Raw genomic sequence first — 5,930 nt, 5'->3', positions numbered from 1 at the left:
TCTCCTCCATTTCGTCTTCTTCTACTCTCTTCTTTCTTCTTTTGCTCGAGGACGAGCAAACATTTTAAGTTTGGTGTGGTAAAAGCATTGCTTTTTGTTTTTTCCATAACCATTTATGGCATCCAAGGCCGGAGAAACCTCTAGAAAGAGGAAAGGGAAGGCAAAGGCTTCCACCTCCGAGTCATGGGAGATGGAAAGATTCCTCTCAAGGGTGCATCAAGACCATTTTTATGAAGTTATGGCCTTGAAGAAGGTGATCCCCGAGGTCCCTTTTTCACTCAAAAAGGGTGAATATCCGGAAATCCGACATGAGATCCGAAGAAGAGGTTGGGAAGTTCTTACCAACCCCATTCAACAAGTCGGAATCTTGATGGTTCAAGAGTTCTATGCCAATGCATGGATCACGAAGAACCATGACCAAAGTGTGAACCCGAATCCAAAGAATTATCTTACTATGGTTCGGGGGAAATACTTGGATTTTAGTCCGAAAAGTGTGAGGGTGGCGTTCAACTTGCCTATGATGCAAGGAGATGAACATCCTTACACTAGAAGGGTCAACTTTGATCAAAGGTTGGACCAAGTCCTCACGGTCATATGTGAAGAGGGCGCCCAATGGAAGAGAGATTCAAGAGAAGAGCCGGTTCAATTAAGAAGGCATGACCTCAAGCCCGTGGCTAGAGGATGGTTAGAGTTCATACAACGCTCAATCATTCCCACTAGCAACCGGTCCGAAGTTACCATAGACCGGGCTATCATGATCCATAGCATCATGATTGGAGAAGAAATAGAGGTTCATGAGGTTATAGCCCAAGAACTCTATAAGGTGGCGGACAAGTCCTCTACCTTGGCAAGGTTAGCCTTTCCTCATCTCATTTGTCACCTCTGTTATTCAGTGGGAGTTGACATAGAGGGAGACACCCCCATTGATGAGGACAAGCCCATCACTAAGAAGAGGATGGAGCACACAAGAGATCCCACTCATCATGAGATCCCTGAGATTCCTCAAGGGATGCACTTTCCTCCACAAGACTATTGGGAGCAATTAAACACCTCCCTAGGAGAATTGAGTTCCAATATGGGACAACTAAGGGTGGAGCATCAAGAACACTCCATCATCCTCCATGAAATTAGAGAAGATCAAAGAATCATGAGGGAGGAGCAACAAAGACAAGGAAGAGACATTGAGGAGCTCAAGCACTCCATAGGATCTTCAAGAGCAAGGAAGATCCGCCATCACTAAGGTGGACCCTGATGACAAGTCATCATATACCTATTTTTCTATGCTTTTTCATACAAGAAATTGATGATTAGTGCTTAAATATTGCATTCTTGTGTACTTAATTGGAAGATTTCCTTGATCTTTTAATTTTATAAATCTTGTAGGAAATAAGAAGAAAAAGAAGCAAAGAAGCACAAAAAAAGGAGAAAAAAAGAGCTTTGGGGTACATTTTGAAGTTGGGTACACTTTGGAGCCTTAGGCCACACTTTTCAAAGCGTGGCCCATGACTAAATCAAGAAAGGAAGCAGCCAGCACGCACACGATCCTGCCCTTGCCAAGGGCAGGGCAGAATTGTGAAGCAAAGTGTGGTTGGAAGCAAGAATTTTCCCTAAGTTAAAATCTGGCCGCACACAGCATGACCATGCCTACTTCAAAGGGCTATAACTTGAGCTACAGACGTCCAATTGATGTGCTTCCAGTTGCGTTGGAAAGCTGACATTCAGAGCTTTCCAACGATATATAGCAATCCATATTTGGCATACAATTGAGGCAGGAACGAAAGGCATCTTTAAGGGCAAAAAAATAAGCAAAAATAAACTAAAGTGCCTCCACCAAGGCTCGAAGCTGGAACCTCACTCCAAAACAATGTGGCGCTCAATTTTCTGCCCTGCCCTCTTGGAGAGCAAGGCAATGTCGTGCTCTTCATGGAAAATCAAGAAAAAAATTGATCCTCAAGTGCTTTCACCAAGTTTCGAACCAAGCACCTAAGGGGAGTGAGGAGAGCATCATGGCACGGTCAAGGAAGTGGTGCGCGCACAAGACACACCAAGGCAACATTGCCCTGCCCTCCACAAGGGCAGGGCAGCATCCTATGCACCAAGGAAAATTCTGGCGCACCAATCCTTGATTCTGGCGCACCAATTTTCGATCCTGGCAGCACCAAGCACGCACCGTGGCGCACCAACTTTTCCTGCCCTGCCCTTGGCGCGGGCAGGGCAGCACCTTGCGCACCAAGAAGCAAATTCTGCGCACATTGCCGCACCAATCTCATGCACCAAGCACCAATTTTCTGCCCTGCCCTCCACAAGGGCAGGGCAGCCTCCTGGGAGCAACATGGGCCAAAATCAACCAAAATTCACATTAATTCAATTCTTCAACAAATTGAATCAAGGCCAACCAAACCCATTTCTCCTCAAATCCAAAGCAAACAAAGCCCACTCAACATGACTCAAAGGCACATGGATCAATTAAATTAGGATTTTCATTTTTGTAATTTGTTTAATTTCATTTTCATTTTTTATTTTGTAAAGCCTATATAAAGGCATCAATTAGAGCTCGGAAAGGAGGCCGGCTCCATTAGGAATAGACAGTTCTCTCCTTTAGTTTTCTTATCTGCTTTGAATATTGAGTGAGATTGGAGGAATTCTGTTTCATTCTCACCTTGAGATCTCTTGTTTACTTTTTCTGCATAATTGAAATTCACATACTGCTTCATCTTCTCTTTTAATTTTGCAATTCATTTATCTTCTCTCCTTCTGCAATTGTTCTTGGTTGGATCAAGGAAGGAATTGAGATCTAGACTTGTTTTCTAGTCTCTTTGAGTTCCTAAGATCTTCAACCTCATTTGGCAATTAATCTGAATTTAATTTCTGTTTGCTTCTTCAAGCAATTCTGCTTTCTGTTTAAGATTTGTTGCAAGTAACTCTTCTGCTTGATTGCTCCTTACATTCTCTTGTTGAATTTTAATTCCCAGCACCCAAGTCCTTTTACTTTTCATGCAATTTAATTATTCTGCAATTATTATAAGTGCTGCTTATTGCTTTCCTTTAAATTTCCTGCACCCAAACCCCTTTACATTTAATGCAATTTACATTTCTTGTAATTTAAGATTCTTGAAATTTTACTTTCTTGTTCTTTAAGTTTCCTACAATTTTACTTTCTGCACTTTAATTTTCCTTGCTATTTACTTTCTGTTGGTTACACTTCATCCAAATTCACTTCAATGTTAGCTTGACTAAACTAATCACCCACTAAAATTGCTTGATCCATCAATCCCTGTGGGATCGACCTCACTCTAAGTGAGTTATTACTACTTGATGCGACCCGGTATACTTGCCGGTTGGATTTGTGTGTTGGAAATTTCGTTTTCCGCAAAAACAACATCAGACCCGTTCCTTGATTTCCTTGTTCTTTATTCTTCTGTTTTTCGAATTTTATGCTTATGTTTATCCATGTATGTGTCTTGTGATCATTAGTGTCTTAGTGTCTATGCCTTAAAGTTATGAATGACCTATGAATCCATCACCTTTCTTGAATAAAAATGTGCTTAATTGAAAAAGAAAAGGATTGCATGAATTTTGAATTTTATAACAGTTTAATTATTTTGATGTGGTGGCAATATTTTTGTTTTCTGAATGTATGCTTAAACAGTGCATATGTTTCTTGAATTTGTGGTTCATGAATGTTGGCTCTTGAAAGAATGATGAAAAAGGAGACATGTTACTGAGGATCTGAAAAATCATAAAAATGATTCTTGAAGCAAGAAAAAGCTATGAAAAAAAATCAAAAAAAAAGAGAAAAAAGAAAAGAAAACGAAAAAAAAGGAAGAAAGAAAAATAAAGTTGTGATCCAAGGCAATAAGAGTGTGCTTAAGAACCCTGGACACCTCTAATTGGGGACTTTAGCAAAGCTGAGTCACAATCTGAAAGGGTTCACCCAATTATGTGTCTGTGGCATGTATGTATCCGGTGGTAATACTGGAAGACAGAGTGCTTTGGGCCACAGCCAAGACTCAATAAGTAGCTATGTTCAAGAATCATCATACTCTACTAGGAGAATCAATAACACTATCTGGATTCTGAGTTCCTAAAGAAGCCAATCATTCTGAATTTCAAAGGATAGAGTGAGATGCCAAAACTATTCAGAGGTGTTTTTGGAGTTCATTGCATATTCTCTTCTTTTTATCTTATTTGATTTTCAGTTGCTTGAGGACAAGCAACAATTTAAGTTTGGTGTTGTGATGAGCGGATAATTTGTATGCTTTTTGGCATTGTTTTTAGTATGTTTTTGGTATGATATAGTTAGTTTTTAGTATGTTTTTATTAGTTTTTAGTTAAAATTCACTTTTCTGGACTTTACTATGAGTTTGTGTGTTTTTCTGTGATTTCAGGTATTTTCTGGCTGAAATTGAGGGACCTGAGCAAAAATCTGATTCAGAGACTGAAAAGGACTGCAGATGCTGTTGGATTCTGACCTCCCTGCATTCGAAGTGGATTTTCTGGAGCTACAGAAGCCCAATTGGCGCGCTCTCAACGGCGTTGGAAAGTAGACATCCTGGGCTTTCCAGCAATATATGATAGTCCATACTTTGCCCAAGATTTGATGGCCCAAACCGGCGTTCAAAGTCACCCTCAGGAATCCCAGCGTTAAACGCTGGAACTGGCACCCAAATGGGAGTTAAACGCCCAAACTGGCACTAAAGCTGGCGTTTAACTCCAAGAAGAGTCTCTACACGAAAATGCTTCATTGCTCAGCCCAAGCACACACCAAGTGGGCCCGGAAGTGGATTTTTATGTCATTTACTCATTTCTGTACACCTTAGGCTACTAGTTTTCTATAAGTAGGACCTTTGACTATTGTATTAGGGAGTCTTTCGATCTTTGGATTGTTTTTAGATCCTTTGATCATCTTTGGACATCTAGTTCTTAGATCATTGGGAGGCTGGCCATTCGGCCATGCCTAAACCTTATGCTTATGTATTTTCAACGGTGGAGTTTCTACACACCATAGATTAAGGTGTGGAGCTCTGCTGTACCTTGAGTATTAATGCAATTACTATTGTTCTTCCATTCAATTCCGCTTGTTCTTGTTCTAAGATATCACTTGTTCTTCAACTTGATGAATGTGATGATCCGTGACACTCATCATCATTCTCACCCATGAACAAGGTGACTGACAACCACTCTTGTTCTACAAGCGATCAAGGCTCTAGTGAATATCTCTTGGATTCCTGATTGCACAATGCATGGTTGATCGCCTGACAACCGAGTGCTCGTCTGACAAACGAGCCAACCATTCCGTGAGATCAGAGTCTTCGTGGTATAGGCGAGAACTGATGGCAGCATTCAAGAGAATCCGGAAGGTCTAACCTTGTCTGTGGTATTCTGAGTAGGATTCAATGATTGAATGACTGTGACGTGCTTCAAACTCCTGAAGGCGGGGCGTTAGTGACAGACGCAAAAGAATCACTGGATTCTATTCCGGCCTGATTGAGAACCGACAGATGAATTCCGCTATGCTGTGACAGAGCATATGCAATCGCTTTCACTGAGAGGATGGGAGGTAGCCACTGACAACGGTGAAACCCTTGCTTAAGCTTGCCATGGAAAGGAGTAAGAAGGATTGGATGAAGACAGTAGGAAAGCAGAGAGACGGAAGGGAAGGCATCTTCATGCGCTTATCTGAAGTTCCTACCAATGAATTACATAAGTATCTCTATCTTTACCTTTGTGTTATTTTCGTTCATCACCATTACTATTTGAGTTTGCCTGACTAAGATTTACAAGATGACCGTAGCTTGCTTCAATACTAACAATCTCCGTGGGATCGACCCTTACTCGCGTAAGGTTTATTACTTGGACGACCCAGTGCACTTGCTGGTTAGTTGTGCGAAGTTGTGTAATGCCATGGTATTGAGCTACCAAGTTTTTGC

Source organism: Arachis hypogaea, chromosome 4 (genome assembly GCF_003086295.3).
Source record: "Arachis hypogaea cultivar Tifrunner chromosome 4, arahy.Tifrunner.gnm2.J5K5, whole genome shotgun sequence".
Classification (NCBI taxonomy): domain Eukaryota; kingdom Viridiplantae; phylum Streptophyta; class Magnoliopsida; order Fabales; family Fabaceae; genus Arachis; species Arachis hypogaea.
The sequence above is the reverse complement of the archived record's forward strand: the minus strand, read 5'-3'. Positions refer to the sequence as shown.